At 39.3% G+C, this 14,389-nt stretch overlaps 1 long non-coding RNA gene across 1 annotated transcript; it reads left to right on the forward strand.

Moving 5' to 3' along the window:
* The first annotated feature begins 1,433 nt into the window (after positions 1 to 1,433).
* LOC116160587 lies at positions 1,434 to 5,427 on the forward strand. The gene is made up of 3 exons (XR_004143256.1): positions 1,434 to 2,294; positions 2,397 to 4,107; positions 4,277 to 5,427. It is a non-coding gene; the product is annotated as an uncharacterized LOC116160587 (long non-coding RNA).
* Positions 5,428 to 14,389: the final 8,962 nt, after the last annotated feature.

Genomic DNA, 14,389 nt, shown 5'->3' on the forward strand with positions numbered 1-14,389 from the left:
CTTTGCCACCCTCTTCTGTGCCTTCTTTTCTTCAGCGACAACGGTTTATTTACCGACACACGGCATTTGGAGAGGCCGCCGCAACCTTCTTTCCCCTTGTCCTCGAACCCTTGGGAGGACGGTGTGGTCCCATCGGCCGCCAAGTTGAGGGATCCCGACGCGCCCGTTTCCTCTCCCTTTTAAATATTTCTTGACCAGTTAACCATTTTTTTGGTTTTATTCACTGCTAATGCATCCAAATCCTTTTAAATTTCTTTTCAGTTTGTACCTTGTATGGTTTTCATTCATATGTGACACTTGCTGGCTGATAGATCTGTTTGTTATATTTCCATATTGCGTTCTTTATTGTTCTTTGTAATATGTTCTTGTGTTTATACTGAGTTGCTTGTGGAAATCGGTTGTAGGTATCCCAAATTATGGACGCTAAGATTTTTTTTTTCAAAATTTGATGACAATTCTTAGCATCTATCTCTATCCCACTTTTTCTCTTATTTTCTTTTTCACTCTTCGCATTTTCTGTGTATTTGTTTTGTATACTCATTTCTTGATTGGTCATTCCCTAAAAATATATTGATTTGTTTATTAGTAGTTCTGTAGTTATTTTGGCTACCACAATTCTTTCTTGATCTTGTAAGCTTCTGTAATTTCTGTTTCTGATTTCTGCTCTGATATAAAAGTATCAATTTGACCTTACCACTTACTTGATCTTCAATAGTATGTTATTTCTTCTTACCATTTTTTCTTGTCTTTAACCTTTAGCCTGTGTTGCATTTAATTTCTTCTTATTTTTGTTTTTCTCTTTTCAACACTGCTTCTTTTTGCCTTGTCTCATTTATTTCTCCTTATGTTTTTTCTTCAACCCTTTCTTCCAATGGTATCACTTGGGCGTTGCACACTTCAAGTATTTCCTTCACCTATTGGCGCATTTTTCTAATTGTAATATCCGATCCATATTAGTGTTTTTGTGTGTTTTTTGGAACTTTTTCTGCAAAAGTGTATTTGTCTTGCCAGTTTCATTTTTCTTTCACCTATTTTTCGACTTTAATGCGCATTATGATTGCAAGACCCGTCGTCTCGCCCATTCATTGTTAACCGTTTCCACTGTTAAAAGTTGTTCTGTGTTTCCATTTTTTGATAAATTTTTTTTGGAATGACTTCAGTTCTTGCTTGTACTTCAAGCTCATCATTTCTTTGTCCATTTACTCTAATCTTCCGATATCGGATTTCACTCTTCTCGAATTTTTCTATTCTTTCTCCATTGTCTATTTGCTTAACTTCCTCATTTCTTGTATTGATTTACACATTCAATTTGTTTATCCATCATAACCTTTTTTTTTATTGCCTTCTTTAAATATAGGTAATAGGTTTTCAGTGTATTGTTTGTTGTAAATTAAAGTTAATTTCATAAGGTGTTATACCTCTGTAATGTTTTATAGATAATGATTGAGATATCAAAAAATTAAATGCTTAATTGAGAGGTTGAGGGTGGCTGTGAGGGGTGGTAAAGGAGGCCACTAAGAGCTATACCACCTTTATGTAATTTGCTTTGCTTGGATGTGACGTGATGTACCTATGCTTTGATGGGAGCTAAGAAAAGTGGTGGAAGGGGACACGATGTATCGGTTGATGCTGCTAAAGAGCACTGGGGAGAAGAGACACATATCATGTATCCGATGGTGGGGTCAAAGCAACGGGGATGTTAGGGACACGCGATGTACCTACCCATTGGCAGATCAATGGATTGTTAAGGGAAGTGACGCGCAGCTGTGGGGTCAAAGGAAAGTCGGCGGAAGGGACGCGATGTGTCCGTTGGGGGGCCAATGTAAAATGGAGTGAAGAGACACGAAGTTTCGGTTGGTGGGACCAAAGCAAAGTGGACGTAAGGAACTCGATGTATCCGTTGGCAGGGTCAAAGGAATGTTATGGGAAGGGACGCGCAGTTGTGAGGTCAAAGGAAAGTTGAGGGAAGGGGCGCGATGTATCCGTCGGGTGGCCAATGTAAAATGGGGGGAAGGGATGCGATGTATTCGATGATAGGGCAATGTAAAATGTAGGGAAAGGATGCGATGTATCCGTTGGCAGGGTCAAAGGATTGTTAAGGGAAGGGACGCGCATCGGTGGGGCAAATGGAAAGTTTAGGGAAGGGTCGCGGTGTATCAGTTGGTGGGGCCAATAAAAAATGGAGGATTAGGACAAGATGTATCGGATGGTGTGGTGAAAAGAAAATTAAGGAAAAGCATGCTAATGAGTCGTACCATCAACCCTGTTTCAGCATGGCAATGGTTGTGAGTGAGGTGAGTACACCCCTATCATGATATTTTTAGCATTTCTGTATTAAGTCTATTGAATACGCCTTTTGTGATATTATATTTTTCTTATTATATTTTTTTTTGCAGTTACTTACCTTCAAACGTGAACGACTATGGCAATTCAACAGCCATCGCCTGTTTTTCAATGATTAATAACATGCCGAATCTTCATGAGTAGGGTGGGTTCGACGAGACGGCCAAACTTTTCCTCTGAAAATTCTCGATAGAGGTAGCTAATGATTTGCGCAGTTGTTAAACAACTTCCGAGCGCGTGTTGTGTGCATATGGGACGCAGAGTCACACAAGTTGTTCGAAGAATTTCTACAGACGCCAAACAAAACACCTTCCCTGGAGAAGTTAATCGAATTCATTAGAAGTGCTTTTTTTTTAAAGCTCGAGAAGCTCAACATTTGTCAGTCCAAGGTCACCAGAGTTGGCAGACAAATCGTTAACAGGCCAGCAACAGCACAAGTGTTGTCGACACCAGCAAGGCAAACATTGGTGATAGAAAACTTTCAAATGTATGGACCACATTTGCCACAACACATGCTATTCGTTTAATCGCTGCAGAATATGCCAATACCACCAATACACCCTATTGCATCAGAATAACTTAAAGCTCGTCGCATGCAGTCTCAGTGGTACACGCATCAAGACAGTCAGTTGAGTTTCGAGTACGCGCATTTCCAGAAGAAAAGAAGTTTTACTAGCAACGGCGGCGGTAGTTAGAATTAAAGACATCTTCGGGGGACTACTATTGGTATTGGTTGAGCCAGAGTCTCAGCTGCAGGTCGAGTGCAGCACTAAATGGGGTGATCAAGAAATCAGAAAATTGGTACCACATTAACGGTGGGCTCACTTTCCACGGAAGAAAATCCAGCCGACATATTATCAAGGGGGTGTCCAGCAACCACAATAAAGACAGATCCATATGGTGGAATGTGCGGGAATAGCTAAAAACGAAACGAATGGGAGGCATACTTAAATACTACAGGTCACCACCAACCTAGAGATGAAGCGATAACCACAACAATAGAATTAGGACACGAGAGTAGTATCATAAACCGACGCTACAACGGGTGATCGCATACTGCAGTCGGTTCAGCAAGGCATGCAGAGGACCGCAAAGTCAGCACAGGCATCTAGAACTACAAGAGCTGATCAGAGCAAGTCCTGGAGCAAATGCATCAAGTCATCACAATGACACAACGGCAGCAATTCGATAAAGAAGTAAAATCACTTCAAGCACATCAGCGGAGGAAGATTACAAAATCCATAGCTATCGTTCGACGAAATTCATCCCATAATACTACCACCAAGGCAACAACTCACAAGACTAGTCACGTTAGATGCTCCGCAAGAAGTGCTCCATGGAGGGATCCAGATCATCCTGGCATGTCTACGCAGGAAGATTGGCTACTAAACGGCAAAAAATAAGTGATTCTCGGATGCACAACATGCATCAGATACAGGACGCAGACTGTCCAGCAACTAATGGGAGAGACTACCCGCAGCGAGGGTAATTCCAAATTTACTCCATTTACGCACCCCGGAATAGATTACCGCGAATCCAGATAAATAAGATCATGGATAGAAGGAGGACAGAAAGCATAAAGGATACATTGCACTATTTATGTCCAACAACCAGGGCAATACTTCTGGAAGTAGTAAGCGACATGACTACAGAACCGTTCGTAGCAGCGTTGAGAAGATTCATCTCCAGACGAGGACATCGTGCACATATATACAGTGACAATGGCACAAATTTTTTGAGAGCGTTCCTAGGAGAGACCAAAGGGTAAGCTTTCACTTTTTATACTTACAAGGAATAGTATTTTGAGTTTTATTCCTCGATTGTAGCAGGAAGTCTTCTTTAAAGAGACTTCAATTTTTGAATATTTTGAATAAATAATTTGAAATATATATATTTTGGCAGATTTTTGACGAAAATTTGTTTCTTGTTTCAGGTTCCAGGACAGTCGTTTTGATGGTCACTGGGATTTCCATGTCTACAATTTGCAGCGTGGGACCGCTTTGCACCCGGTTAATTCCCCATAATCTTTGAAGACATGGTAGATATTACCCAACGGTTCTGCAGTGCATCGTTCCTCCTTGATGATCCTGCCCAGGCAAGGCCGAAATTAATGCTAATGGTAAATTTCGCGTTTTTAAGATTAGAGAAGGGCAGTCTTATGAAGGTAGGATTTTTCTCTTTTGCATGGTGTTTTGCATGTCATATTTTTGTGTAAAGGGGGGTAAAGTGAATAGTGCATATAGTGACTAAAAGGAAGATCGCCGACTGTATTCAGCCAACTAAGAGAGTAGTAAATGAGTTGTGACTATCTTCTCAGTCTATAATCTTGGCAATGTAAGATTGACCCCAATAATTCTTGGAATAGTCCCTTTTGCTGCCTGAGTCAGTTTACATCATATTAAAAAGTGGCTATGAATTCATAGTCACGCTAATGATATGATTTGAACGGATTCGTCTGCGAACCAGACTATAGAGAAGTTTTGAGGTCAATTCTTTCGTTACCAAGTGCCATGGTTTCGAGGATTGTTATGTCTCATTTATTACTACCTATATGAAGATCGGCGTCATAGTTTTTAAAGAGAGGTGAGTAATTGATTTTACTAAGTAGCATTTTCATTTATATTTACACTTTATAGTTCATATAATATATATCTACCTAAATAATATAAATTAAGCGATTTAGTTCTTTTTCTTGTAAGCTCTTGTATAAAAAGTTCTCTTTATAACTCACTTAATTTTAAGTAAGCACAGTTTAGAAATGTTTTTAACGTTAATTTTCTGCTTGTTACAGATTCCAGAAGGGCAGTTTTATAAAGGTAGGATTTTTTCTTTTATTCATTTCATTTCAGCAGTGGGGGAAAAGTGAATAGTGTCTAAAGAAGTTTTCAATGGATTCTCGTACATCGTAAGTACAGTGTAAGTTGTCTTCTCATCTTGGTAAGAAGATTGATTGCAATGATTCTTCGAATGGTCTCTCTGGCAGGATCAATCATTTGCATCATATTAACGTGTAGGACTGTGAATTCATAGTTGTACTTTTTTTTATGAAGTAAAGCGATTGTCTTTGCAAACGAGCCTGTAAAAGAGACATTGGAATCAGTCTTCCGTTTCCAAGTTGAGTGATAGTCAACGCCTTATTATTTTCGTTTTTTCTTTTGGTTGTGCATCTGGGATGCATGACCATAATACATAATACATTTTGCTTATAGTATACCAATTTGGAAGCAGTTCGGTTGGCAGGTGTTTCCTGGGCGTATGTCAGCTGCGACCTTACAATTAGTACTGTTTTAAATTAAGGCTCATTTCATAAGGTGTTATAACTCTATCGTGTAGTTATGTTTTTGTTAATAATCATGATTAAGATTTAAAAAAATTAAACGCTTCAAATCGAGTGGTTGAGGGTGGCTGTGAGGGGTGGTAAAGGAGGCCACTAAGGGATATGGCACCTGTATGTAAATTTGCCTTGTTTAGGTATGTAGGTATCCACTTCCGCTACTTATTCATTTTTGGTTCCCAATTGGCCAATATTTATAAAAACGTACTGTACTTCTTTTTGCGTCATGGTTCCTTTGTCTTCAAGTTTTATGGGTGGGATTTATCTTTCGTCTTCTTTTAATTACCTACTCATTTTGGGTGTTGTGCACACTTCAAATATTTCCTTCTTTCATTTATCAAACAGCTTGTCCATATTTTTTCATTTTTTATCACACCATCCTCTTCTGGTGTTAATATTTCGATCACTTACTTGATCTTCAATATGAGGTTATTTTTTCTTACCATTTTTTTTGTCTTTAACTCACCTATTGGCGCATTTTTCTAATTGTAATATCCGATCCATATTAGTGTTTTTGTGTGTTTGGATCATTTCCTGATGCAAAAGTAGATTTGTCTTAGCAATTTCATGTTTCTTTCACCTATTCTTCGACTTGAATGCGCATTATGATTGCACGACCCATCGTCTCGACTATTCACTGTTAACCGTTTCCACTTTTTTGTTTCGTGCTGTGTTTTGATTTTTTAGTGCTTTTTCCAACGAAGTTACGTAAGTCTGATCGTCTGACCGTTTGTCCGAAGCCTTAACTTCTCCTACAGGTTTCAAGATATTTCGTTTGTTCTTTTTGCATACGGTAGTGCATAGCTCTGGCACTGAACCAAGTAAAATGTTCGATTAACTGCGCATTGTCAATTTTCTTATTTATTAATATATTTGTGGAAATTTTAATCACAGATACTTCTAGTAAAGGCAAACATCGCATGATAAAAATCAGATGTGCGCATGCGCAGGCTTACTTTTACTTAAGAAGATTCCTTTCTAAAGAAATTTCCTTTCTAGAGCATATATGACTCTCGTAAAGAAAGACAGAGCTATGTCCTTTTGGCAAGTACTGCCCAATTAATGGAAAATTAGGGCGAAAACCTTTTCACTTGTTGATAAATGCGGCTCAATTTTTTTTATGTGACTTCAGTTCTTGATTGTACTACCTTTCTACTTTCTTTGTTCATTTACTCTCACCTTCTTATATCGGATTTCCACTCTTCTCGATTTTTTTAATCTCTTTCCATTGTCTGCATTTTTCTGGTATCGATTTACACATTCTATTTATCCATCGTAACCTTTTTTTATTGCCTTTTAAATATAGGTAATAGGTATTTGGTGTATTGTTTGTTGTAAATTAAATTTACTTCATAAGGTGTTATACCTCTGTACTGTTTTATAGATAATGATTGAGATATCCGGCATTATAGCTCAGTGGTATAGAACGTTGGGGTATAAATCCGGAGGTCGGGTGTTCGAACCTGGTTTGAGGTGAATTTTTCATCTGTGGCAGAGATGGCAATTTCCTTAGATCAGTTTCGAGCATTCTGCCGGCTACTCCGAATTAGGTTTTCCTGCAGTTTTCCTAATTCGTAAGGTAAGTACCGGAGTAGTATAGAACAACTTAAGACCTTCAGCAGGGGCACCTCCAAAAAGCATTATGCGGGTCACTATGTAATTGGGCGTAAGCCTGTTGAGGACCTGAAACAAGAGGGACAATAAATAAATAAATATTAAAAAATTAATTGAGTGGTTGTGGGTGGCTGTGAGGGGTGGTAAAGGAGGCCACTAAGGGGTATAACACATTGATGTAATTTGCTTTGTAGTGTCCAGCTTTTGCTTCCTACTCTTGTATTGGTGGAAAGCCTCAATTTCATTCTTTCTCTCTTGTCTGGTTTTCTACTAGCATTTTCACTCACCACTCTCATGCTGCATCTGGCCAGCTTTGCCACCCTAAGTAAATAAATGCAACTTTCTTACTTGATGTTTTGAAGTAATCTATTTGGTTCCACTCATTTTTCGTTCCAATTTTTCCGTTTATAGGTACTTAACTGCTCTGGGATGCTATGTCCCTCATCCATGCATGCTCTTTTCACTAACTACACGGCATGAGGAGAAAGTCACACCTCCTCGCTATTCTTATTATATTAATTGCACCTATTAGTACCAGTATTTGTATGTTAGAGTCACGGGAAGGGCGAGGGAAGGGACGCGATGTATTCGATGGTGTGGCCAAAAGAAAGTGGAGGGAAGGGACGAGATGTATCTAATTGTGGGGTCAAAACAAGTGGATGTGTTAGGGACACGATATTTCCGTTGGCAGAGTCAGTGGATTGTTAAGGGAAGTATTTTGACGAATCCAGCTGCAACTTTCCAACCTAGAGTTTGCAAAGTTAGTCAGCTATTTTATAGCTGTTTGATTTCAACTTGCTTGCTTGATATCAATGAAGGTGGATTTCGAAAGGTGTTATCCGAGTTAATTTATACTGCATAATTCGAGAGGCTGAGGGTGGCTGTGAGGGGAGGTAAAGGAGGCCACTTAGGATAGCACCTTCATGCAATCCACCGTACTTAGACATAAGTCGTAGTTAGATCTTCGCCTGCTTAGATATAAGAATAATTCCAATTTTTTTTCAGCTGCGCATTGTTTCATCGTAAAACTCTTTTGTTTCCACCTTCAGCTACTTTAGCTGCCTTCCTATTTTTTTTCGTTCGGGGAACAGCTGCCATCGCCTTTTTTTTTCAACGTCCAGCTGCAACTTGCCAACATAAATTTTTGCAACAGTCAGCTATTTTTATAGCTGCATCCCTTAATTTTTTTAGTGGCTTTTCTAGACATAAGTCGTAGTTAGATCTCGCCTGTTTGATTTCAACTTGCTTGCTTGATATCAATGAAGGTGGATTTCGAAAGGTGTTATCCGAGTTAATTTATACTGCATAATTCGAGAGGCTGAGGGTGGCTGTGAGGGGAGGTAAAGGAGGCCACTTAGGATAGCACCTTCATGCAATCCACCGTACTTAGACATAAGTCGTAGTTAGATCTCGCCTGCTTAGATATAAGAATAATTCCAATTTTTTTTCAGCTGCGCATTCGTTTCATCGTAAAACTCTTTTGTTTCCACCTTCAGCTACTCTTTAGCTGCCTTCCTAATTTTTTTCGTTCGGGGAACAGCTGCCATCGCCTTTTTTTTTCAACGTCCAGCTGCAACTTGCCACATAAATTTTTGGCAACAGTCAGCTAGTTTTTATAGCTGCATCCCTTAATTTTTTTTTTAGTGGCTTTTTCTAGACATAAGTCGTAGTTAGAATCTCGCTGTTTGATTTCAACTTGCTTGCTTGTTATATCAATGAAGGTGGATTTCGAAAGGTGTTATTCCGAGTTATTTATACTGCATAATTCGAGAGGCCTGAGGGTGGCTGTGAGGGGAGGTAAGGAGGCCACTTACGGATAGCAGCCTGCATGCAATCCAACCGTACTTAGACATAAGTCGTAGTTAGATCTCGCCTGCTTAGATATAGTAATACAATTCCAATTTTTTTTGCAGCTGCGCATTGTTTCATCGTAAAACTCTTTTGTTTCCACCTTCAGCTAACTTTAGGGCTGCCTTCCTAATTTTTTTCGTTCGGGTGAACAGCTTGCCTCGCGCTTTTTTTGCGAACGTCCAGCTGCAACTTTGCGCAACATAAATTTTTGCAACAGTCAGCTATTTTTTAAGCTGCATCCCTTAAATTTTTTAGTGGCTTTTCTAGAGCATAAGTGTAGTTGATCTCGCCTGCCTTAGATATAAGAATATTCCAATTGTTTTTTCAGCTGGCGCATTTGTTTCATACGTAAAATACTCTTGTTGATATCCACTTCAGCTACTCTTTAGCTGCCTTGCCTAATTTTTTTGCGTCGGAGGAGCAGCTGCATCGCCATTTTTTTTCAAAAACGTCAGCTTGCAAACTTGCCAACATAAAATTTTGCATTACGTCCAGCATTTTTATAGCTGCCATCCTTTAATTTTTTTTAGTGGCTTTTTCTAGACATAAGTTCGTAGTAGATTCTCGCCTGTTTGATTTCAACTTGCTTGCTTGATTATCATAAGGTGGATTTCGCAAAGGTGTTATCCGAGTTAATTTATACTGCAATAATTCGAGTAGGCTGAGGGTGGTGTGAGGGGAGAGTAAAGGAGGCCACTTGAGGATGAGCACTTCATGCAAATCCACCGTTACTTAGATCTAAGTCGTAGTTTAGTTCTCGCTGCTTAGATAGTAAGATAATTCCAATATTTATTCTTCTAGCTGCGCACTTGTCTCATCGTAACTCTTTTGTTCCACCTTCAGCTACTCTTTAGCTGCCTTCCTAATTTTTCGTTTCGGGGAGTCAGCTGCCATCCCTTTTTTTTCAAACGTCCAGCTGCCAACTTGCCACATAAATTTTTGGCAACAGTCAGCTATTTTTATAGCTGTTCATCCCTGTATTTTTTTTTAGTGGCCTTTTTCTAGTACATAAGTCGTAGTTAGATCTCGCCTGTTTGAATTTCAACTTGCTTGCTAAGATATCAATGAAGGTGGATTTCCGAAAGGTGTTATCCGAGTTAATTTATACTGCATAATTCGAGAGGCTGAGGGTGGCTGTGAGGGGAGGTAAAGGAGCCACTAGTATAGGCACTTCATGGCAATTCTACCGTACTTAGATCTAAGTCGTTAGTTAGATTCGCCTGCTTATGATCATAAGCAATATATTTCATTTTTCAGTGCTGTCTGTCATTGTCTCATCGTAAAACTTCTTGTTTGTGTACTTTCTTTCCTCCCCACCTTTTTCAGCTACTCTTTAGGCTGCCTGTTCGCTATATTTTTTTTCGTTCGGGGAGCAGCTGCCATCGCCTTTTTTTTCAACGCTCCAGCTGCACACTTGCAACGTATACATTTTTTGTCAAGACATGCTCAGTCTTTTTCTTCTACCTGAGCTGCATCCTTTTTATAATTAGTTTTTGTGGCTCACTCACTCCTAGAACACGTGAAGTTCGTACGTCTAGTGCTCGGCCTGTCCCTTGATTTCAACTTGCTTGCTTGATATCAATGAAGGTGGCATTTCGAAAGGTCGTTATCCGAGTTAAAAATTTATCAATGCATAATTCGGTTTGAGCTGCTGGCTGGTCGCGCTGTGCCAATACGAGAGGAGGGCTAAAGGAAAGAGACTAGGAATACAGCACCTTCATGCATCCACCGTCAACCGTTGAGACATATAGCTACGTAGTTAGATCTCGCCTGCTTAGATACCTAAAGACTAGCAAATTCCAGACAATTTTTTTCAGCTGCGCAATTGTTTCATCGCATATACTCTTTTAGTTTCCAGCGCTGGTATAGTCAGTCTATCTTTTAGCTGCCTTGCCTTAATGTTTTTTCCTTCGCCTTTCGAGGACAAGCTCGCCAACCAATCCGCCTCTATCATTTTTTCAAGTCGCAGCTGCAACTTGCCAACATAATTTTTGCAACAGTCAGCTATTTTTATAGATGCAATCCCTTAATTTTTTTTAGTGGCTTTTCTAGACATAAGTCGTAGTTAGATCTCGCTGTTTGATTTTCAACTTGCTTGCTTGATATCTAGGACAAGGTGGATTTCGAAAGGTGTTATCCGAGTTAATTTTATTCTAGTCATTCCTCCTGCCGCGCCTCGAGGTGGCTGTTGCACGCCAGACGGCCACGACTCACCCCCAGCGACAGACAGCCCACACTTAGGATAGGCACTTCCATGGTTTCAGCAATAGAATATGAGAGATCATATTAGTGAGCAATCGATAGAAGTATCCGATAGATTAAGAATATAGGACACTTAGAGATTAGATACACTAGAGTTATAATCGAGATTATTAATGGTCTAGCTTGACGCATTGTTTCAAATAGGTCGCTCCAAAAGCATCTTTTGTTATCCACCGTTCACATGTCTGAAGCTTTCTATGAAGTTGGATGCCTTCCTAATTTTTTTTGCGTTGCGGGGAAAGCTGGCCCATCGCCTTTTTTTTTCACGCCAGCTGCAACTTGCCACATAAATTTTTGCAACAGTCAGCTTAATTTTTATAGCTGCATCGCCTTATTTTTTGTGGCTTTTTCTAGACATAAGTTCCGGTAGTTAGATCTCGCCTGCTTAGATATTAAGAATAATTTCCAATTTTTTTTTTCAGGCTGCGCATTGTTTCATCGTAAAACTCTTTTGATTCCACCTTCAGCTATCTTTTAGCTGCCTTCCTAATTTTTTTCGTTCGGGAACAGCTGCCATCGCCTTTTTTTTTTCAACGTCCAGCTGCCAACTTGCAACATAAATTTTTGCAACAGTCCAGCTATTTTTATAAGCTGCATCCCTATTTTTTTAAGTGGCTTTTCTAGACATAAGTCGTAGTTTAGAATCTCGCTTCTGACATTAGATATAAGAATAATTTTCCAATTGTTTTTTCAGCTGCGCATTGTTTTCATCGTAAAACTCTTTTGTTTCCACCTTCAGCTAGCTCTTAGCTGACCTTCCTAATTTTTTTCGTTCGGGGAACAAGCTGCGATCGCCTTTTTTTTTTTTCAACGTCCAGCTGGCAACTTGCCAACATAATTTTTTGCAACAGTCCAGCTATTTTTATAGCTGCATCCTCTTAATTTTTTTAGTGGCTTTTCTAGACATAAGTCGTAGTTAGATCTCGCTGCTTAGATATAAGAATAATTCCAAATTTTTTTTTTCAGCTGCCGCATTGTTTTCATCGTAAAACTCTTTGGTTTTCCACTTCAGCTACTTTAGCTGCTTCCAAATTTTTTTCGTTCGGGGAACAGCTGCATCGCCTTTTTTTTTTCAAGCGTCCAGCTGCAACTTGCCACATAAATTTTGGCCACAGTTCAGCTATTTTTATAGCTTGCTCCCTTAATTTTTTTAGTGGCTTTCTAGACATAACGTCGTAGTTAGATCTCGCCTGCTTAGATATAGAATAATTCCAATTTTTTTTCAGCTGCGCATTGTTTCATCGTATAAACTCTTTTGTTTCCACCTTCAGCTACTTTAGCTGCCTCTAATTTTTTGCGTTCGGACAGCTGGCCATCTGCCTTTTTTTTTGCAACGTCCCAGCTGCAACTTGCCAACATAAATTTATTGCAACCAGTCCCAGCTTATTTTTATAAGCTGCTATCCCTTAATTTTTTAGTGGCTTTTCTAGACATAAGTCGTATTAGATCTCGCCTGCTTTAGATAAAGAATAATTGCCTAATTTTTTTTTTCAGCTGCGGCCAATCTGTTTCATCGTAAACTGCTTTTGGTTTCCACCTTCAGCTACTTTAGCTGCCTTCCTAATTTTTTCGTTCGGAACAGCTGCATCGCTTTTTTTTTTTTCAACGTCCACTCAACTTGCCATCATAATTTTTGCAACAGTCAGCTATTTTATAGCTGCATCCTTAATTTTTTTAGTGGCTTTTCTTAGACATAAAGTCGTAGTTAGATCTCGCCTGTTTTGATTTCAACTTGCTTGCTTGATATCAATGAAGTATTTCGGAAAGGTGTTATCCGAGGTTAATTTTACTGCATAATTCGAGAGGCGAGGGTGGCTGTGAGGGGAGGTTAAAGGAGGCCACTTAATACAACGCCGTTCGATGCAATCCACCGTAACTTAGACATAGTCGTAGTTAGACTCGCTGTCTTAGAGATAAGAATTAATTCTCAATTTTTTTTCGCTGCGCATTGTTTCATCGCGTAAAAATCTGTTTGTTTCCACCTTTCAGCTACTTTAAGCTGCCTTTCCTAATTGTTTTTCGATTCGGGGAACAGCTGCCATGCCTTTTTTTTTCAACGTCCAGCTGCAACTTGCCAACATAATTTTTGCCACAGTCAGCTATTTTTATAGCTGCATCCCTTAATTTTTTTAGTGGCTTTTCTAGACATAAGTCGTAGTTAGATCTCGCCCTGCTTAGATATAAGAATAATTCCCAATTTTTTTTCAGCTGCGCATTGTTTCATATCGTAAAACTCTTTTGTTTCCCACCCTTCAGCTACTTTAGCTGCCTTCCTAATGTTTTTTTCGTTCGGGAACAGCTGCCATCGCCTTTTTTTTTTTCAACGTCGCAGCTGCAACTTGCCAAACATAAATTTTTGCAACAGTCAAGCTATTTTTATAGCTGCATCCTTAATTTTTTTAGATGGCTTTTCTAGACATAAAGTCGTAGTTAGATCTCGCCTGCTTAGATATAAGAATAATTCAATTTTTTTTCAGCTGGCGCATTGTTTCATCGTAAAACTCTTTTGTTTCCACCTTCAGCTACTTTAGCCTTGCCTCTTCCTAATTTTTTTCGTTCGGGAACAGCTGCCATCGCACTTTTTTTTTCAACGTCCAGCTGCAACTTTGCCAACATAAATTGTTTGAACCAGTCAGCTATTTTTATAGGCTTGCATCCCCTTAATTTTTTTAAGGTGGCTTTTCTAGACATAAGTGTAGTTTAGATCTCGCCTGTTTGATTTCAACTTGCTTGCTTGGATATCAATGAAGGTGGATTCGAAAGGTGTTAATCCGAGGTTAATTGATACTGGGCATAATTCGAGAGGCTGAGGGTGGCTGTGCAGGGGAGGATAAAAGGAGGCCCTTAGGATGCAACCTTCCATTGCCAATCTCACCGTACTTAGACATTTAAGACGTAGTTAGATCTTCGCCTGCTTTAGATATAAGAATAATTCCAATTTTTTTCAAGCTGCCGCATTGTTTATCGTAAAACTCTTTAGATTCC

This window comes from Photinus pyralis, unplaced genomic scaffold, assembly GCF_008802855.1.
Source record: "Photinus pyralis isolate 1611_PpyrPB1 unplaced genomic scaffold, Ppyr1.3 Ppyr1.4_LG1, whole genome shotgun sequence".
In the NCBI taxonomy this organism is placed as follows: Eukaryota; Metazoa; Arthropoda; class Insecta; order Coleoptera; family Lampyridae; genus Photinus; species Photinus pyralis.